Genomic DNA, 23,159 nt, shown 5'->3' with positions numbered 1-23,159 from the left:
CCGACCTACCATGATGCTCCATCTTGGTTTGTAAATCGTAACAATTGATCATTTGTTGGATATTGATTGGAAAATCTCCCAAGTCAAGCTGGTTATTTTCATGATTGGGGCTTGATCCTCGACCTCTTGGTCCACTAGGTTGTCTATCAAATTGATCAACTCAGGTAAGGTTGAGTCCCTAATCGTGTCGATCTTCTTGCTCTCCAAGAGGCTTGCTTTTGATACTTGGTATCCTTGGCAGCGCATTTGAGATTTGAGGGTCTTCTCCTCTTAGTGGGTTTGTTTAGGTCACTTATCTTACATGTGAGTTCCGTGTTAGTTCATGCAGTCCTCAAATTTAAGTGCGCTCAAGTGTTTATGGGGTGCTTCTATTCATGTGCAGTGTGAAATTAAGCTTTCTGCTTTCTCAATGCACTTCAAGTGATTATTCATACAGTGTGTAACTGTGACGAAAACAATGTGATGCAACACATTTTTCTAGTCCACTCTCTTAGGTGGTGGTCACTCTAACAAGTTCGTTTGGGTCCTTTAAGATGTTTCAAATGGGTGGTTTGAGAGGCTTTGTTAAAGGTCGCTTCCTACACGGCTAAGTCGCAATCTTTGAAGTCTGGAGGCTCTATGAGCCATCCAATGTGTCTAGATACCTACAGGTTTGTTGCCTTACTTTAGGCTGAGCTCTACCTGGCCTGGGATATGCTGGATTGATGAGTTTCCAAGTTCTAGTTAGTGTGTCTGATTATCAAATGTCACATTCCTAGAATAAGACGACGGTCTAATTTTGGGTCTGTCTGAGTGAGCAAATCAGATGGTCCAAGTCCAAGTGAGCAAATCAAACTGTTCGAGTCCGATTCTTGTGTTCGAGTTGATTGTCCAAATCATATGATCCAAGTTAGGATGATTGTTGGATCCGATGGGGTCCGAGTCTAATCGTCTAAGTTTGGCTATCAGATCACGAGTCTATCCAACTCGGGCTGGCTAGCGATGTTGTCCAATTGAACAAGGAATTGTAGGTGTTCGAGTGGTCCAAATTAGACTTTTTGAGTCTAAGTGGTCCAATTCTGGGAATCGGACTCTACGATGTGCATCTGATTTCGACAGTGAAAAAAAAAACCCCAATGAAAAATTTTGACTTTTTTGATCTCTAGAATTGATGCTAAGCCTTGAGGACTTCCAGAATCAATGATTAAGTGCTAAAGAAGGTTTGTGTGTACATGGGGTACTCGAAAACCTCCAAATCAATGCACTTGATCTTGTCTTTCATGCCCTCAAGCTCTAGCTCTTTCTCTCTCTCTCTCTCTCTCTCTCTCTCTCTCTCTCTCAAAGTCCTAAAACTGAAAATGAGCTATATTTTCCCTTTCTTAGGGTTTTAGACCCCCTGTACAATACTCCTTGGATGCCTTTTCCTCTTCTTTCCTAGATTTCAGCCCCGTTTTCCTTCGATTTAGACCTGCTAATACACATAACCCTACTGTGGTTTTCTTTCTCTTCCCTTATTTTTTCCTACCTAGAGGCCTACAAATCATAAGCAAATGCTAATGCTAATCAAACCAAATCATCCAAACTTCAAAAATCCAAAATACTTGTAACGAAGATCAAATGCCCTTTCTTCCTACCTATCTACCTCAAATACCGGTTTGGGGAAAACCCTCCAATGCTCGATTCGGAGCGTGCAAGCACTCAAGGCTTGATTTTGTTGGTCCTGGCAATGGAACCAAAATGTGGGAGCTTTCGCTTGACCACCAAGACCCACAAATCGCTTATTGCTCAATGCTTATTGCTCAAGCATTTCAAGCCGAATGCCAATGGCTACCTCTCATATAGCCATAAGCACTCTCAAGCAACCTACAAGTGCAGTGAGCTTACCTTAATATCCTTCTCTCTCAAGCACACCGGTAGCTCCACAATCCGAGATGTGAGCTCAAGCAACCTCCATCCTCCACCTTCAAGCTCCATGCTCCATAGCCACACATGCGAGATAAGAGAATAGAAGAAGAGAGGAGAAGATAGAGAGCTTCTCCACCACGATTCCTCACCCTCACACACTCACTCCCTCACACTCTCATAGTCCCTCTCTCAAACACAAGCACAAGCATGCAAGAAGTAGAAGAGAAAAGGAGAGCCACTTTTGCCACACACCAAGAATGAGTTTATCTATTCACTTTTTGGCTTTTATACATGCCCTTATCTCTTTGGGCACCCATCCTCTTTTTTGCATGACCATCCATCTTGCCAAGGTCCTCTTTTTCTATTCGCTTCTATTTACATTATGCCTTCACCTATGCTTATCTAGCCTTTACAACTTGCACAGGAGGGAGCCTAGTGCTATTTGATAAAAATTTAGGGGTGCCTCTACATTTTAAAATGCGCCTTTGCCTTTGCCTCAACTTTTAAGGTTGCCCTTGCACTTTTGGAATTTTCTTCTCTTATCCTTCTGTCGAGCCGCCTTTCTCCGCTTGCTTCGCATTTTTGAATTGTCTTGAATTTTCTTTTGGTTCCTTTTTCTCTACCTTGCACTAGGGTTAACATGGAGCATTGAAGAGCAAAAAATTGGTGCAATTATCACCAATCTAAATTTTCCATTTTTGGCGCGATGGAGGAGGTGCCAAAAAAATGCATCCTCCTCCCCTAGCATTAGAATTCTTGAGTTTTCTCCTCTAATTTAAGCTTAATCACTAACCTATAGATTATCTAGATAAAATTTGATTGTTCACACTTACACATAAGTGGTTCTAGCCCAGTTGTGGGGGCAAATGATCTTGAAATTGCAATCTGACTAGACAAGCATATTTCTAGCATTGAAATACATCACATGCTTTCTTGCTTCCGGATCTAGTGGTTGCTTCATAACATCAAACCTTGTGGCCATTAAATGAGGGTCAAACAGACTTTGATTGACAAACAGACACTTGTGTTGGATTCCTAGTGTCAAAATGCATATAGGGAAACTCCAACTCCTTGATTCGCAACTGTCCCATTTTTCGAAAATTTGCTCTTTTACACCTTCTGAGCCACTTTTGCGCTTTAAAATCGGCTCCAAAAATCCGCTCTAAGACATAACATATTTCTCCCATCATCCCGTATCTCTTTGATCTTATTGTAGCAAGTTCTCATTTTTAACTTGGGACTCCTTTCCATCATCATCTGAACAATTTGTTGTTACTAAGGCTTAATGTGGATGAGAGGTGGATGATAAAAGCCTATACAAATAGCATGTAACATCTACAATTTAAAATTGATGAAGCATTATTGATCAAGTAAAACACAATAATGCTACAAAGTGGATAGCTAATACTTGATTATGAGCAATTACTCCACAAGCACATTTTGCACCCCACTCCCTCTTCTCCATCAACATGATAGCTATCCTCCTCTATTGAAAGGAACCTTGTAAAAAAGCTACAACAACCCTTCAACAAGCTTGCAACACAAACCAAGGCATGTATCTCTTACCCTTCTGTTGAGATATCGAGCTCCACTCGTGATACGCCAGGGTGACCGTTGTATATTTATGTCACCGACTTGTCAGTTGCAGACGCGGTTGGTACACCGCCCATGAATAATAGCTACATGATAGCTATCCTTATCTACTCTAGTTCGTGGCTCAGTTAGTATGCCACCTTAGTTAGTTGAGTTTGGTTTGAGACCCATATATAGGGTTCTTCTATTTCTTTGTACTTGAGTTCTTTTGGCTTACACAACTAAGAAGAGGAAAACTGTTTTCAGCCTCCACCCTTGTGTGTCTTCCCCCATTGTGCAAGCAAGAAAGCTTCAAGCGAGACTCCTTCCTTCTCTCCCACAATCTTGACATGGTATCAGAGCCTTGTTCGTGGTAAGGAGCTCAAGAAAGCAAGCCAAGCTCGCGGTGGTCTGGTAAGAGGAGCAGTGTTGCTTTCATTTCCTGTTTTGGGAGCAGATCTCTGCAGGTAGCACAGCCGGAAATTGCAGGAGTGCATTGTCTCAGGTTGAGACGCCCTTCGCGGTGAAGCAAGAGGGCAGTATATGCTGCGGGATAGGGCTTTAGCCCTTGGCGACCTTGTTTTTTTGATTTGAGGCCATTTCGGGGCCTGTTTTGCAGACGGAAGTTTTCTGCACGCACTCAAGAAAAGGCTCAGTTTTATGCTGTGCGACCACTGTTCTACAGGTCGGTGAAAAGTTACTGTAGAAATTGCATCGTATGCTTGTGCGCAGAGACATTGGGAGTTTCAGAATCATCCTTGGTTCCTGTTTATGCAAAATCGTCACTAGGAAGTGACTGTGTGGTCAAATACCACTTTCGCCAGTTTTGCAAATTTGCCCTTGTGAGGGTGAAGCTGTGTTTTTTGCAGTGACAGAATTTCTTGCAGTATTCTGTAATGGCGTCTGATTCTCTTTCACAGATTGTCACTGAAAAGCTTGACAAGAACAACTTCCAGGCATGGAAGTTTAGAATGACGAATTTCCTTATGGGAAAAGGATATTGGGAATTTGTTGCAGGAAATGAAGAAGAACCAGTTCTTCCTGATGTTCCCAATCAACAACAAATGCAGGCATTTAAAACATGGCATGAGAGAGCCAGGAAAGTTATGTATTGGCTGTCTATCAGTATTTCAGACTCTATGATTGTCTATATTCAGGATGCAAGTACGCCAAAGGAGGCATGGGATACTTTGTCAAAAATGTATAGCACAAATACGCAAGCCAGGAAAATGCAGCTCAAGCAAGAGTTGCATAATGTGCAAAGAGAAAGTATGAGCATCAACGACTACCACATGAAGGTGAAGAAGATTGCAGATGCACTTGCTTCCATTGGGTCGCCAGTGGAAGATGATGATTTAGTTTCCGTGACCTTGAATGGTCTAGGAAAGGATTATGCACAGTTTCGGACATCCATTTCAGTTCGTGAAAGATTTCCTGATTTTGAGGAGTTGATTGCTCTTCTAATTTCTGAGGAACAGAGAAATGGTGGTGCATCTTCTTCAGGAGGAACTTCAAAAGAAGCTGTCTTCTACTCAAATGCTGGAAGAGGTAGAGGCAGAGGTAGAGGAGGCCGATTTGGAGGCCGTGGCAGAAATCAGAATATGCAGCAAACTCAAGAAAACCAGTCCTATGGAGGAGGACGTGGTAACTCTAGAGGCAGGGGGAGCCAAAGAGGTCGTGGTGGATGGCAAAGAGGCCAAAATGCAAACAGTAATGTTGAATGCTACTACTGTGGTAAAATGGGTCATATGGCTAAAGACTGCTATAAAAAGCAGAATGACATCATGAATGGAAAACTGCAACAAGGGAATTATGCATCTTCTAGTAGACAGGGTGATGATAGAAATGAGCATTTGTTCATGGTGCAGCACATGAACAATTCTATGACAAGTGCAGAAGAAAGCAATGATGTATGGTATGTTGACTCAGGTGCATCAAACCACATGACAGGTCATGCAGAATGGATGGAGGATGCAAGGAAAATGGAAAAACCAGGATTTGTGGAGACTGGTGCTGATACTGCACATCCTATTGTGCAGATTGGAAAAATTCCCTTGTCTATGCAGGGTGGGAAAAAGAAATACCTGTCCGATGTATTTCATGTCCCGAATATCACCAAGAATCTGGTTTCAGTTGGTCAAATGGTTGAACAGGGCTTGCAGGTCAGATTTAATCCTCATGGATGCTTTGTTGAGGATATGAAAAATAAAGGTCGCTTGATAGCAAAAGGAAAGAAGAAGGGCAGAATGTTTACATTGGATGCAGACATGTCTGAATTGAGTGCAGCAATGTTTGCACATGGGACCGGTGTAGTTGCAGATATTGATATCTGGCATAAATGCATTGGTCATGTTAATGTACAGCGACTTAAATCAATGCAGGCCCAAAATATTATTGCAGGATTGCCCAAATTCAAGGTTGCAGAAATGCATAAGGTATGTGAAGCCTGTCAGTTTGGAAAACAGGCAAGGAAACCATTTCCTAGACATGTTCAAGAGAGTGAGAAGCCATTGGAATTAATTCACTCTGATGTGTGGACAACTAAAGCTGCATCTCTTGGAGGCTGTCATTATTTTGTCAGTTTTATTGATGACTATAACAGAAAAGTTTGGGTGTATTTTATGAAAAAGAAAAGTGAAGTTTTTGGGCATTTCAAAACTCTTAAAGCTATGGTTGAAAAAGAAACAGGCTTGCAGATAAAATGCCTAAGGTCAGATGGAGGGGGAGAGTACCTCTCAAATGAGTTTGCAAAGTTCTTGCAGGAGCATGGCATAAAGCAGCAATATTCATGCAGTTATACCCCACAACAAAATGGAATTGCAGAAAGGAAAAACAGGCATATTGGAGAGGTATCTCGTGCCATGCTCAATGAAAAAGACTTGCCAGATTTTTATTGGGCTGAAGCAGTTGCTACAGCAGTCTACATAATGAACAGGACTCCCACTGCAGCAATACATGGAATGACTCCAGAGGAGAGGTATACTGGTAGGAAACCAGATATTTCTCATTTGAAAATTTTTGGTTGCATTGCCTATGTACATGTGCCAGATGAGCTGAGATCCAAGTTGGATCCAAAAGCTGAGAAGTGCATCTTTATTGGTTACTCTCTGCAGCAAAAAGGGTATAGATGCTATAACCCTTCTACTCGTAAGTTTACAGTGAGCAGAGATGTTGTTTTTGATGAGATGAGTAGCTGGTATAAACCAGTAAATGTGATTGATGATGAAGATGCACAAAATGGTAATGCTACACAGAATTCACAGCAGCAGTCACAAAATATTAGTGGACCTGGAGCGTCCTCTAGCAGTGGTTCACATTCTTCGCCATGGACAGGCAGATTGAGATCAGGAGAATCTTCTCAAAGCAATGCAGATAGTGGTATGCAAGTATCACGAAAAGGAAAAGAGAAGGTTGATCAGCCCATGTTTGATGTGAATGCAGGTCACTCTTATGTGGATGGTGAATCCAGTGGCTCAGAACAGAGCATTGATGATGAGTTGGGTATTCCTTCTATTGTTACACCTGGAGTAAGGAAGACCAGGGATGTTTTGAGAGCACCTGGGAGTGAACCTACTTTGCGCAGGTCTACAAGAGCTAGGTATCCTGTGGATAGGCTGAAATATGATGGATTTACAGCCATTCACTATGCATATATGGTCAAAGTGATACAGGAACCAGAACCCACATCTTTTGAGCAAGCCATGGGAAAAGAAAAATGGGAGAAAGCCATGGATGAAGAAATGGATGCCTTGGAAGCAAATGCTACATGGGAGTTAGTACCTTTTCCTAAAGGTAAGAATGCAATTGGCTGTAAGTGGGTTTATAAGGTGAAGCACAATGCTGATGGTTCTGTGAACAGATACAAGGCAAGATTAGTAGTCAAGGGGTATGCACAAACATATGGCATTGACTATGAAGAAACATTTAGTCCGGTTGCAAGGATGGCAACCGTAAGAGCAGTCATTGCTATGGCTGCATCAAAGGGATGGTCTTTACATCAGATGGATGTAAAGAATGCCTTCTTGCATGGTGATTTGCAAGAAGAGGTCTATATGGAGCAGCCACAGGTTATGTGCATGCTGTTCATCCTGAGTTTGTTTGCAGGTTGAAGAAAGCCTTGTATGGCTTGAAGCAAGCACCTAGAGCATGGTCTGACAAGATAGGACAGTATCTTGTCACTATTGGCTTTCAGATTTCCAAGGCAGATTTCTCACTTTATGTGAGAAAAACAGAGAAAGGTATTATGCTGCTTGTCATTTATGTTGATGATTTGATTATGACAGGTGACAGTGATGAAGATATCCTTCATGTGAAAATGCTATTGAAGCAGAAGTTTGAGATGAAGGATTTGGGAGAGCTGCGTTATTTCTTGGGCATTGAGGTGATTAGATCACCAAGTGGGATACAGCTCTTGCAGAGGCAGTATGGATTGGACATGCTGTCCAAATATGGGATGACAGGCTGTAAGCCTATTTCAGTTCCTTTGGAGCAAAATGTGAAGCTGAGCACAGATGCAGGTGAGCTTCTAGAAGACCCTACTATGTATAGACGCATAGTAGGAAGTTTGATTTATATGACTATTACCAGGCCAGATTTGAGCTATGCTGTTGGATTGGTAAGTCAGTTTATGCAGGCTCCAAGGAAACCACATTTGGATGCGGCTAGACGCATACTTAGGTATGTGAAGTCCACATTGCAGTATGGACTATTTTATGAGACTGGGGTTCAGATACAGTTGCATGGATACACTGATGCTGATTGGGCTGGTAGTATTTCTGATAGACGATCTACCAGTGGATATGTATTCTCTTTTGGGAGTGCTGCAGTCACTTGGAGCAGCAAGAAACAGCCTACAGTTGCCTTGTCGAGCACAGAGGCTGAGTACAGGGGTGCAGCAATGGCTGCATGTGAGGTAGCTTGGTTGCATAAGCTACTTTATGATATGCATCAGTCTACAGATGGGCCAGTTGTCATTTATTGTGACAACATGAGTAGTATACACTTGGCAAATAACCCAGTCTATCATGCTAGAACAAAGCACATTGAGGTGCATTATCACTATGTGCGAGAGAGGGTTTTACTAGGTCTTATTGATCTAGTTTATGTCAGCACAGAGGATCAGGTAGCTGACATATTCACGAAGGCATTGGGCGCAGAGAAGCTGCGCAAGTTCAGAGACCTGCTTGGTGTGCAGGAATTGGGATTGAGCTCGAGGGGGAGTGTTGAGATATCGAGCTCCACTCGTGATACGCCAGGGTGACCGTTGTATATTTATGTCACCGACTTGTCAGTTGCAGACGCGGTTGGTACACCGCCCATGAATAATAGCTACATGATAGCTATCCTTATCTACTCTAGTTCGTGGCTCAGTTAGTATGCCACCTTAGTTAGTTGAGTTTGGTTTGAGACCCATATATAGGGTTCTTCTATTTCTTTGTACTTGAGTTCTTTTGGCTTACACAACTAAGAAGAGGAAAACTGTTTTCAGCCTCCACCCTTGTGTGTCTTCCCCCATTGTGCAAGCAAGAAAGCTTCAAGCGAGACTCCTTCCTTCTCTCCCACAATCTCGACACCTTCTTGATGATGCCCTCTTCTTGTATGCACCTAATCCATCTCAAAGCTTCATCACTTTTCCATGCTCAACATATCTAGTAATTAGTGTAGTCCAAGAGACTAAATTCCATATTAGAAGCACATCAAAAACTCATTGTGCTTTTTCAAGGACACCACACTTAGAATATATGCTCACCCAACATCAATATCTTCAAATACTTTAACTATGACATACTTTGATTCTTCCTTCACCTCATGTGGATAGCACGGTTGCATTGCCTAATAGTTACTAATGTTATACATTAGCCGTAGTCTACTAACCTTAGTATTTTCTCTTTTCCATTATTTGGTGCTCCCACCACTATGGCAAGCTCTCAAAATGGAAGTAAATATTATTGAAATTTGGGAGATCCCCTCCTCTCACATGCATCAAATCATCTCAAAGCTTTATTGTTGTTTTTGTGCTTAACATGTCTAGTGATTGAGACATTACAAAACACTAGTTTCAATCTGGAAGCTTGTCAAGGTATTCTTTCCCTTTTGCAAATGCAACACACATAAACATGAATATCATTTAAGCAACAATGTGCTAAGAATATTGGTGTGCATCTTGCTACCTTGATGCAGGTCCTTCTATGCAGCATGACACCTCCAATAGCATACAAGATTAAGGAAACCTTTTGTTTGTGCCTAAAGTTGGGGGACCCCAAGGACCCTTTGTATGAATTTGAATATCAGATATCAAAATTATGTGACCATGATGATGATAGACTAAGGCTACCTTATTTTATTTTGCCTCAAGCTGGGGGATCTTTTGACCTCTGCATTGATGTGGATGTTTTGAATTGAATAATGATGAGAAGCAAGGTAGATTGAGGCTACCTTTTTTTCTTTCTCTTGAAGTTGGGGTACCTCGACCTCTCTTTACTAATGATAAAGGTGGATATGTGATTTATAAGGAATAGATTTGTGTGACAATGTTTTGATTGAACATAGTGATTTAACTAGTGGTTTTATCATCGAAAGATTCTTGCTTGCTCACCCACACACCTCTAGCATCCAAATTTCCGCATAAGCAAGACCATGCAATCTATAGCATTGGTGAGATAGAGTATATCTCGTTCAATACACAAAACCTTTTTTTTCTTAAAGATAAGTGGGAACATTGGGTGTACAACCATCTTTGAAGATAGATGGTTGTCCACCATTTTCTTACACGATTTTTGTAATTATTATAATATTTATGCAATTCTCTCTCTCTCTCTCATGCGTGCATAGATGACTACTAGCTCCTCATTCATGAAAACTTAAGATACATTTGTCATACTACCTGTAGATCTCTCATGTGTGCGTATATGGTAGGTCATCATTGGGTGAGAACTCTAGTCACGTTTAGTCATCATAATCCCCAATCAAGTTGTAGACTTAATATATCCTATGAGAGTGCGGAGGCACTTGGATCATATATAGCCACTTTGACAAATTATTGGGCGCATGGAGCCACTTCAAGAATGTATAGCCACTTGGACAATCCATAGTTAACTCCCTCATTAATCATCACCTATATTTTCAAGCAGATATATATGAAGCATTAATCATCTTAACCTTCCATTTTTCAATGGTAGTTCAAGGTGTATAATATCGAGCAACAACCACACTAGGCCTTGGATTCATGAATGTATAATGTGTAGGACACCATGGCTCTTGGGGATTTTCCAACGTAACCTCAAGAGCGTAAATGTCCAAGATGCATCCAATCTCTTACCTAGCTAGAGTAGTTCCTGATAGCTAGCTATAGCCTAAAAAAGAGTAAAACAAAAGTAAAAATTGCCATGACTAGTTCTAGATAGACACGAGCTCACATATCCTCCCTTGTATAGAATCATAGAACCAATTGATTGAGTACCTTCAAAGCATAAGTTACAACAAATTTTTTTAATGATGGAAATGATTGAGTAGACTAAAACATGACATCAAAGAATTGAGGATCATGTTTAAAGGAATTTTTATGGACCTATTACCATACAAGGATATCTATTTTTTACCTTTACTAGGCCTATGGCATAATCTTAGCATTAATGGTTTTGCTAGATTACTACAACATGATTAAAACTTGGGCTACCTTCCAACTTTGCAATATGAATAGCCATGTATAGCCCGAAGTACGCTTATGTGCACAATAAGTAAATCCACCAAACATCTTTTATCATATTGTTTATGGGATTTATGTCTCTGGGAGAGGTGAAACAAGGGTGAAACCAAAGGGGGTTGCCTCCCAAGATAGGGATAGTCCAATGGGACACACTAGATTGACTATTAGAACAAAAGAAATTGATCTATCTGGGTTTCAAGTATAATAACCAAACAGTCAACTTACATTCACAGATAAAAATATCAGTTCACATGCATAGATTGGTTGTCCCCAATAACATCTATTTGTGTAAGTCAAATAAACAATGGCTAAGCAGTAGATATCCATATAAGTATACCTCTCACAATACCAATCATGAGATGTTAGGATTAATCTACCTAATTGTGGTAAAACCTCTCATTATTAAAGATAACTTGCAAATGATGCACACTTCTTTACTATGCAAAATTTGTGTCTAGCATTATTGGTTTTGTTTAGAACATTCCTCAAATGGAATAAGATTACCTCAACTAAGTTTCTCATATCATGTTATGATGCTATTATTAACATATCCAATAGGCAAGGTTGCAAATGTTTCTAAGAATTGTTACATATCTTTGACCCTTGCATTAGCTTTGCAACATCTAGCTTTGCAACATCAATCGTACTGGGTATAATGGGTGGGTAAGGGTTCTACAGTTGCTGGTTTGAGACCATAGTGTGATAAGAGCTCTATTATGAAGGGTAGCATGGAACATGTATATATATCTTCATGTGCAAGCAAGTTATTTTTATATAAAGCATATAGATCCTTCTACACTAGAAGAAGGGAATAAAAGTATCAAAGGGACATAGCATTATTATAGTTAAATCTTCTTTGTCATATGCTTTCTGGTGTCCATGCCTTACTAACCATGATCCAAAGATGAGACTAAATTTTTCAATTTGATGTGGAGGAAGGATTATTTCTAGCATCCAGTAGTGAGTAGTTGATTGTTACTATCAAAACTTGAGAATATGCACATCAGTGTTCAATTATGCAACAATGTTATTTGATTGATCAATAATAGCATGATGCAAATTAATATCACCCAACTTACAATGACATGTTATAATAATGTAAAGGAACTGAAGCAAGTAGGCCTCAATGTGAATAGTAGAAAATAATGTGACACTCAAGTAGTGGAACCTTCCTTTTTGCTTGCTTTTTTTTCTTAAGATCGTGGCTTTCTACTTTGCTAGGATGATGATGACAAGTGCTAGTCTATGTTCATCTACTAAAGGACTTAAAAATGAATGGATAGCCTCCAATTGCCAACATGACTAATTACATGCCTAGTTGAACATGAATGAATATTTTCTCTCTATGCAACTCTAATGTAGCTCGATCACACTTTTTGTGTTGGAAACTCAGTTTGTCAATTTTTATAGCCAAGCAATAGCAGCACTTTCCATCTTTCTCCCCATGAAATAAATGAGTAGTAGAGATAAATAATCTATCCTCCTCCTCAACACAATGAGCTCCAAGATGGAGCCTCCTTTTTTTCCTTGCAGAGACCTCCCCAAATACAACTCCCTCCTATGTTGTTCTAGAGCCCCCTTTTCCTTTCCATCTCCTTAAAAAATAATGCCCCTTCAAGAACCTCTTTTTCTTATAGCTTGTTCCTTTTTTCTTTGCATGGCCTTCTCATCTTTCTATTTTAAGCCTTTAAGATAAGGCTTCTTCAAATCCCTATTCACATGCAAATCCACATAAACAACATAGACAAGAACACAAGCACAAACAATGTCATACACCACACTCCAAAGCAACATATGCACATATGTATGTATATAAACAATAACTTGCACTACCACTTATCTTACAAGTGTTTCAGTAACATCGACATCACTCTAGCTCAGCTGCACATAGTCTCATAGTTATGACTAAATGATAAGATCCACATCATGATATAGAACACTCACGAGTACACACCATGCATCGTATGCATATAGTAGGCCCCTTCTTAACACACAAAAAGAAAAACTTATATGTGTCTATACATGCAATCAGTGCTCCATGATTTTACTGCATATATGCATGTGTATATGGAAAGCGATCTAGTTCATTGGGTGAGAGCCTTTGCAAACAACTTTGAAAAAAGAAAATGTCAAACAAAGGCATCAAAGTGAGATATATGTAGGAAAAATACTAAGAAGAATGGAGGTCACTATAAAATTGTGATGCCTAAAAAGGAAGCACCACAAGCAAAATGAGAAATGTGAGTAGGAGAACCAATACCCACATGAAGAAATTAAATGCAAGAAAAATACAAGCCCACTTTTACATTCCACTTACAAAAGATGTCTTAAAGAAGATATTTTTGAATCCTCTCAAACACCAATATTTGGTCTTTAAAATGTTAATGAAGAGGATTGCACTTACAGGAGAGGATTTACATAACAAATTACATTGGCATGGCTACAACATCTAGGAGGAGAAGGTTAGGTACTACTTGGTACACTGCCCTGATGTTTGCTTTTATCTAATAGACTCTTTAGCATAGAAGAGCATAGAGGAGCTAGAGTATTTCTTATGCAAACAAAAATTTGTGAAGCTCCTAGCCTTGATAGTCTTTGTTGTTTGAAAAAGTGCTCCCAAGATTTATGCACTTTGTTGAACTTCTTTAGAATGAAAGTCGATATGTCTATGTTGGTAAAGTATGCTTTAATTAAGGGTTTTCAATAAATAGAACATCTTCCTTTTCTTGTAGAGAATTGCTATCAAGTTGGGCACTTCATGTCTAAAGTTTCATGCTACACCAAAGGCACGTAATACTTTGCCTACACCAAGCATAGTGTCCCTAATGCCCATTCCTCTCACCTTTGCTCTATCTATTGATTTATTCTAAAAAAGAATCAAAACATTTAGTTTCTTGTTTTTATTCACAACATCATACAACTGATCCATTTTCTAATTCTATTCTTGTGTCAATAGGAGTGACCTCTTTATTTAATAGGTACAAGCATTGCAAGAGCCTATACTAACCCCTCAACATGGGATAAATATTTAGACTCAATGTTCTCATGAGTTTCTACAATTACAAACAATCTAGTTTCTCTAATAGAGATGTGAAGATCATCACTTACAATATTTAGATCTCCCTCATGTCCTTCACTCTCAATGAATTTTTATCCTTGAATTCCATCACTCTATGTCTCATAATAAATTATAATTGCCTCAAGAAACTAAAAGGTCTTGCTCAAGTTGGGGATTTGCGGAGTCTGACACTACACAAGTCTATCTTGACCATATACATGTTCATATGCACAAGATTCTTTATTTAAGCCACATGGATTAGTTAGCTTGAGTTCTTACATAATTCTATATTTGACACAATGCCACCATCATTTGGAGTAACTATAATGTCCAACCTTTCTTAGGTTTTAAGTTTGCAAGGGATGGATCCACTTCCATAGCTTGGGACAATGTATCCTTTGGTAAGGATTTGGTATCCTATTCACACTCAACAACTACAAAAGCATTATGCTTATGGATGGCATCAACATTTGAAGAGTATTGAGCATCATTTTCTCCCCTCAAACACACTCTTCGTAGTCTATAATTTCAAACTTGACTTCCTATTGAGCTTCCATAGTTGCAATTTCAACTTGTATAACACCTACTTGCTCTTCTTTCATCACATGGCTTCTTCAAGGCTTCTTCCAATCATTGTGGTGAGGTTGTGTGAAAATAGGAGTTATTAAGAGTTATGAACATTGATTTGGAGGGTAGGGGTAACCTTCTTGGTAAATAGAGCTACATAAGGTTTTTCCCATCAAGGTAGTACACAAATGCCAATGTATGTTTATATAGAGAGTTGGGAGGATTCACATTCATCGACAAAAGAGAAGAGCACAAGAGGAGAGCATTTTGCTCTTATGATATTTCACAAGAACTAGGATACGAATTTCTATAGAAAAGGTACATCAACATTGTGACCTATACCCCTCTACCTTCTTAGCCTATGACTTACATCAATACCTACATCTTTAAGCTTCCTCCATTTCTATAATGAGGAAAGCCTTCTTGATTCCTTTAGTTTTTTCCCCATATCTCTCCTCTTATCAATTTATTTTGGTGTGTTTGCTAAGCTTTTCCTTCAACAATTGGATCCAATTTGATAGGCTTGGCTACATTTAATGTTGAAACCTCATAACATGCTTTTTATTCTATTACATGCACACCAAACTTCACACACACACACACACATCCCAATGTTGTTATCCCCAATCTATAGACCCTAGCATGTATCTCTTTATTATTCTCTATTTGTTCTATGTTGTCAAGCTTTCAAAATGGAAGGATGCCACAAGCTTTTAAAATGTAAATAAATAAGACAAAATTTGGGGAGAGTCTCTCCTCTTACATGTATCCAAGGCATTTCAAAGCTTTACCATTGTTTCCATGCTCAACATATCTAGCAATAAGCAATAGTCCAAGAGACTATCCCATGTTGGAAGCTTGACCGTAACTTCTTTTGCTTTGGCAATACACCATATATACCACACATGCTCACCAATGCATTTTCTAACACAATATTTGATATCCATTAACTCCATCTTGAAGATCTTGACATTTGGTCTCTCAGTCTAATGTTTCTCTATGCTTTTGCAAGCTTTTAAATGAGTAAAAGTTACTATGTGTTGGGAGAATCCCTCCTCATATAGGCACCCAAATTATCTCAAAGCTTCATTAGCATGCCCATACTCACCATATCAAAGACTACATTGGGGTTTTTGAACACTCTTTGTGTGCGAGCACCCATGCTTTGCATACATAAAATAATGCCAAATATCATTTTTAAGCAACCATATCTTGAGAATATGCACCTTACTATTGTGATGCATGCCCTTTTGTCCGCATAAATGTTTATCACCACTAAAAGCATATAAAAATCTTGGTGTGCATGTGTACAACTCTCCCATTTTGCTTTATAATTTGGTTTATTTTTCTTCTCAACTCCCTTTGAACCTAAGATGGCTTGCTCTAACATACACCCATAGAGATTACCTAGTTTGCTTGCACCTAAATGGGACCTCAAGCCCCTTTAACTGATTGGTATGTGCCATGGATTTGTATGAAAATATTTTGATTGATAATATTGACTACATCTTGTGTTTGGATCATCCTTCTATGCTATTGAGCTGTTAGTTGCCTCTTGAAAAATTGGTCAAACAAGTATGTATCTCTAAAAAAAAGGATAAGTATAATTGCAAAGGGCCAAATGAAAGGGGTAGGAGGTGTAGCTTATGTGTCTATAGCCTTGTGAAACTAAAGTGCTCATTGAAAGAAGCCATGCTAAGAAGGACCACTTGATTCAACTTTTGTAGGTGTTTATTTAGCCCATCATGCCAATGATTCATTCAACCTAGTCCATCAATGGCATCTTTACCAAAAGATCCTAATATGACCACACAACTAACATTTCTTTAGATGACTATGCATGATCCACATTTGAATTTTTTGTGCATACTTGTGTCACATTGAGAGATTATACTCTCATAGCTATATTGTCATGAATGATGAACAAGAGTAATTTAATTATTATATGAACTAGAGTTATCTGCAAGGTAGTCATGCATACACAAACACCTATTATGCACTATACTTCAAGAGTATAAACCATCAAACTAACTCACAGATGATTTATATTTAAGTAGATTTTATTATGTTTTTACCATTTCTACATTTATTTAATAATGTTAATATAAATGCTAAATTGCAACTACATAATGATGGGAAAGAATAGAATTATGATTATATTAATTTGTGTGATTGCACACCTAGCCATGCTTACACAAACACATAATGTATGGAACATGCTGCTTGACTGAGAGCACTCAATAGCATGATTTGGTAGTCCATCGAGAGACTTTCCCTACACAACGTCACCACCCGATACTCCTCAGAATAACACGGGGTTTACTGCCTAGGCTCTCTTGAGCCCACTTTGCAACAAAAGGTTTCGGCCATAACCCATAAGGATCGATGTGAATCTAGGACCCTAATTCAGTATTAAGGTTACCTAATAGCTTAACTAGTGGCTCCTGCCACTAACCTTGGGGGACGTTTAGTGCGTGACTATAAATCTACCCATGAGGGCACAAGAACTTTTGTGCAAACACAATCAAGTAATCAACTTATCAACAATAGCTAGGAAAAACAATCTTTTTTCATAACATCAACCCATATAACCATTTTGAATGTTCCATATGACTCAATCAACCTATCTTGGTTAGGAAGAAAATCCCTTTTTCCCAAAGCAACAAGCCTTTTCTAAAACACTAGTCAATAACTAAACAATAACCTTTGGATACTTTGCAAAGGATGATGTAATCCCCGACAGCTTATTCTTCCTAGAGAGCAATTGCAAAATTACACATGCTACACTCCTAAGACCTAGATCCCATGTTAAAATACACATCCCTAGCCTTTCTTTAAGTTACAAGTTTCTTTCAGAACGAGTCAAAACTTATTTATGCACAATCCCTTTCATCATTAACTTGCAATGATACGTGAACTAAATTGTGGTATAAGGAAATAAAATACATTAATAATGTAATGTAGCTAAAACAGAAACATCTCAAAATCATTACTTGAGCAATGATGGTGTGGCAAGTGTATGCATCATAAGTTATAATCTTAGCTAGACTTCTATATAGTATGTAAGCTCTATTTGAGGATGTCTTTTGTGTGTGGTCAACAATACTGCCACAAATGCAAACAATTTGTCTTCTTTCAATTTGGACTCTTACTCTGAAGGTGTTCACTATAAGAATATTGGACCGTCCCTTACTTTTTTATCAATAAAACTATACTTATCTTAATATTTGGTATGATCTTCTCTTGAAATGTTAGAATATTTCTATTCACAAATAATCATATGCTCAATATTTATATAAACCTTAAGTGTGACACAATGTGGTGAGTTTTTCTATATATTTTTTAGACCTTATAAACATTAGGGTGAATTTAACATATTTCTTTGAATTTTTCTTTCATATGAATGACGAAGGAGCTTTCATAACCTCAATTTATGGCATGCTTCATATGTTGAATACATGCATGGATACTAAAAGTCTCATAATGGTAGAGGGTGTAGATCTTCCATCTACCAAAAACCAAAAGATTCATTGCTTTTCCTTTTTTGTCAAACTTGTATAAACACAACCCTATTTGCACCTATTAGTTACGAACTTGTTATTGTTATGAAAGACTAACCCTTGGGCTCAACAACAAGTATTGAAATGTCATTCCCATGGCTATAGTACTAGGAGGAGTTATTGATCCAGCCTGTTCAAAACAATACTGTTGTTTAGCAGAAACCATTAGCGGCATCCCAATGAACAATATTCGTATCATGAACCAACAACTACTTTTTCGGTCGAAGGAAATGCCTAATAAATAGTCAAATATTGCACTCTTTAGCTATTGTGCTTTGAAAACAAAGTAAGGGCATGCCAAGCCTTACTTATCCACTCGAGGTAATTTGGCATGCTTCAGTGCAAATGTGCAAAAGAAAGGATATTAAATGCCAAAAGGCTAAGAGTTAGGTCACACTAGTTCATGTTGGGTTATTCTAAATATCAAATCAATATGGTCGCGTTGGAGAGAGGAGAATGGGTAGAAAGGCCATGCTAATGCTAAAAAGAAAAATGAGATGATTTGATATTTTCGAAGGCCAACATTAATTGACAAAAAGCAAACGTAAATCGATTGGATATGTCAAGGACACCATTTTCATCCTAGCCAATCAAACGGCTTAGCCTTGCAACTAAACCACTTGAGTGTGATCGATTGTTAGTGGCAGGAGTGGTGTTTCACTCCCTCCACTAATGTTAGGTGGTGTGACCTAGCTCTAACAAAGCTAATGTATGCGAAGACTCTGTTAGAGCTGGGTTGGATTGAGGGAGAGTGGGGGTAGTGGGAATGAAGTAACCCCAATTTCACTCTCTTGCGTTGATACAATGCGGGGGAGAAGGGTTTGCAAACATTGTTGGAAAAGCATAGAACGAGAGGTCTAGCTTCTTTGTGACACCAATGTCTCTCTAGCAACACACGAAGTTTTGTTGGGTTGCCTTTATTGCAGCCTAAGCATAGCATAGCAAGTGGAGGACTTGGGGTGACCACAATAAGGCATGCATCATATTGCAGCGACGCTGCGCCTACGGGGCCGGTGCGACACAGCTCTTAGAAACTGAAATGTGGATCCTGGTTACTACCATTCAGAAAGGATTCATATGGCCGCCGAGGGTGCTCTTAGAAACTCATATACCTATCCTGGTTACTATTGATATGCGGCGAGAGAAAGGATATGATTGAGGGGGTGGTGGGCTGTGGGGCTGTTGACAACCTGGCTTTGGTAAGTGTGAGTGTGTAACTGCAGAAGCTTACTATGGGTCCTCTTTTCGAGAGAGAGGGTCCTCTTCTTGCGGAGAGAGAGTGCGCCAGTCTGCCAGGCTCACTTTGCCAACCTTTTCCTGTGTTGCTGTATCTCTCTCTCTCTCTCTCATCTAGGCCTTCCTCATGCGCCTTTCTATCATGACTGCTGGCCCTTTGCCTAGGTAGTCACATGCACCTGCTCAACCCCACATGCACATGCCGCCCCCCGCCTCCCGCCCCCCCCCGGTTTTAGCGTGCATGTGCGCCTACAATATCCTCCCTTCATCTTGCCTTCTTATATGCCCTCCCCCCCCCCTCTCTCTCTCTCTCTCTCTCTCTGTGATCGATCACAAGCGTTTGCTGCACAGGTGATATCGCCTTGAAGGGAGCTTCGATTCCTCCATCCGATCAAGGTATGGCGTTGTCCATAGCAAAATCTGCATGTCTAAATCTGTAAACTCTGCCTAGCCTTGGAATTAGTATCCCGTAATTTCTGTCGGGTCTGGTCACTAATCGGGACAAGGAGCATGCTTTGCCTATGATTGAGGAGTTGATGCATCAGCAGAGCTTCTCTTACCTTAATGGCAGGACTCTGAATGTAACGACACATCTGAGCTTACTCGGTGGACGAGTTTCTAATAGGCATCACATCTGTACCACAAAGCCATGGGGGTTGTTGGGATGCAAATGAGTTAGCCATGAGCAGAAATCTCTGCAATTGTACTACAAGTCAGACGGTTTGTTGGTAGATGCAAATGAATTAGGCCATGCAAATGAATTATCCACGAGGAGAAGGAATCTTTGCAATGAAAAGACGTCTGGCGTTTTCATCCGACTTACAGACCAGCAAGAAGCCATGCATGCATCACATCCTGCTGCAGCATTTAGGTTGCTTTTTCGTCCCTGCATGCGCAGGGCCCATAACAGACATACTCCCAAGACGAGCTGCATGCTGTTTTCCGAAGAATTTACTTTCTTCGCCAAAAGCAAGGCTCCCCATCCTGACCTGTATATTGCAAGGGTGTGTCCATGAATGTACAAACAAACTGCATACTTAAACGAGGACGCCCTGCATCCTCGCATGGTCATCTTAACCTGAATTGTGCAGCTCTGCCACACTCGGAATCCGAGAGTAGTGCCTGCATCGTTACAGTCTGCACAGCTGGATCTGCCACAGCATTCCATCAGCAGATGAGGCATGCCTAAAAGTCGTGCATTTCCACTCTCTTTTAGGGTGGGGATCTGACTTTTGAGATCTGAATCTCCTCTTCTGTTTTACGTCTTCCATCAGGACATCATCGAGAGTAATTGTAGTGCAAATAGTCGCATGTATCTGCAACCGCCAGAATTCAAGTGCATGATGCAAGTATTGCATACATTATTTGCAATTTCAAGCATGCGCTAGGGGAGGGTATGCTCTTAACTGTCTTGAAGAAAGCTCACATATGCTTGCATGATGGTCAGGCATGGGAGTATCAGCAAGGGCATGCCTAAGCCAATGTGTGATCATGTAGGACACATGTGCTTGTGCATGCATTGGAGGGGAAGATGGGTAAGGATGTTGCATGTCAACTGAATACCTGCACAGACATCTGATTTTTGAGTGCACCACCTGTTGCATGTGCATGTGCATGTGCTGTGTTGGGGGTTTGAATTTATGGAAAGCAGATTACGTGTTTGAAAAATTCAAGCAGATTATATGTGATACTTAATGCAATACAAATCCTAAGGTGTTACCTCGATCGGTGCAGGTTTTAGTGCATGCAATTTTGATAGCACCACCTCTTGCATGTCCATGTGTATGCTGTATGTGAGTGGGCTGAATCTACCTGAATTAATTATGTATGTGAGTGGGCTGAATTTAGCTGAATTAATTACGCAGAGCGGATTTGATCTGTAATTTTAATCTCTGCAGAAATCTTCCATATCACACAATGGCATCCAGTGCAACCATGATGTCCCTTGTGGCTGTTCTGCTACTATGCTTGACGACTGTCGTGGTGGGACAGGCCCCTGCACCTGCACCTGCACCCACCTCAGCTGCAGCTGCGATACACGGCATCGAGGTGGCCCCTCTTGTCATCTCACTGGTAGCCGTTGCTTGTCTCGTTACAGGGCGCTGGCTTTACTGAACATCATGTTTGACAAGGCCGACTCTCCATACTCCGCTTTGGAAATTTGACACAGCTGACTTTCTTACTGATCATTTCATATATTCTTTTGGCCTTGAGGCTTTGTTATGGAGTCTTTGGTTTTTCTCCCCTGTTGATTCATTTAGGCTTATGATCAGCATACATTGGCTATTTCCATTGTTAGTTTCTTGAGCTCTGGTGGTGTCCATTGTTCGTTTCTTGAGCCATGCCATGTGCATCAAAGCATGAACCATCTCTAGGAATCAGAATCAGGGTTCTTATTTTGTCATTCTGATGCCAATATGGTCTGTACATAATGTAGAACTGCTGCTTTCATCTAAACCATTTGGGTCTTATTTATTCTCAGGACGACTGTTTGTTGCCGTCTTGGTTGGAATCATAAGATTACATACATCATGTTGTTCAATTATTCTGCATTCCTGCAATAGAATACATGGAACTAAATTTTATGTGGAGGTAGTTGTCAGACCTCCTTTGATTACATGATTAATTGCTGGAATATGCACATTGCATAGCAGCGTGATAAGACTGATTCACTGAAGTTGCAATAGAATAGAATGAACTAATGATGTATATGCTTGCTCACATTCTGATTTTGATCCTCTTTTGTTCGGGAATTGTTATTTTTTTAAAGGCTCACGGTCCTAAATTTGAATAGTTTTTCCTATTTGTCCAAATTGTAAGGAAAGCCTTAGAGTTATAATGTGCTCATATGAAACTACAGATAATATGACGAGTATTAAGATGAAAATTAACGAACTGTAAATTTTCCTAATTGTTCTAGTGGTAAGGAAATCCTTAAGTTTTAATGTGCACATATTAGACTTTGGAAACTACGACTTACAAAGTAATAATACGACGAAAATGAAGATACCTACAGAACACTTTGTGGGCAAAGGTGTCCTTATAGTAGGGTTTGGGGAAATAAACATTGGCCATATACGAAAGATTATTAATGGCATATTCGAAAACTTGTGATGCATGCATGCACTCGTATGTTTGAACCCATTATCTTGGGCATTCCTTGAATGGGGATAATTGTTATCATGAGTCTATTTCAATCTACTTGCTTTACATCTTTCTCCCATTTTTTTGTTCTTATATTTTTGGAAATATGCACGTGCTTCAGAAAATCTATTCAATAAACCAATATTGAAAGGTGGAGACATGGAGTATATGTTGAGCTTGCTAATGAGATGCCAAAACAAAGTGAATTGTTTTAGTGGTCATACTCTAGGTCAGCAAGACAAACCCAATGAGCCTAGGACTACCAAATATGAAAGGTGGGGACATGAGATGTGTGTTTTCTTATTTGCAATTATAGAATAGTTGCATATCATTTCCATAAATGGAGATTTTGTGGTCTCCTCTAATCAAAGGAGCCATGGATAATCATGGGAGTGGAGAGAACATTCCCCATCCAACTACCCATTGATAGATG

At 39.7% G+C, this 23,159-nt stretch overlaps 1 long non-coding RNA gene across 1 annotated transcript; it reads left to right on the top strand.

Moving 5' to 3' along the window:
• Window positions 1-19,578: 19,578 nt before the first annotated feature.
• Window positions 19,579-22,066, top strand: LOC148010870 (uncharacterized). The gene is made up of 2 exons (XR_015689570.1): window positions 19,579-19,978; window positions 21,481-22,066. It is a non-coding gene; the product is annotated as an uncharacterized LOC148010870 (long non-coding RNA).
• Window positions 22,067-23,159: the final 1,093 nt, after the last annotated feature.

The sequence above is a fragment of the Lygodium microphyllum genome, chromosome 29, assembly GCF_053477565.2.
Source record: "Lygodium microphyllum isolate KBCC chromosome 29, Lygodium_microphyllum_v1.1.10, whole genome shotgun sequence".
NCBI lineage: Eukaryota > Viridiplantae > Streptophyta > Polypodiopsida > Schizaeales > Lygodiaceae > Lygodium > Lygodium microphyllum.
Note: the sequence above shows the minus strand (reverse complement) of the source record. Positions and strands in the feature narration are given on the sequence as shown.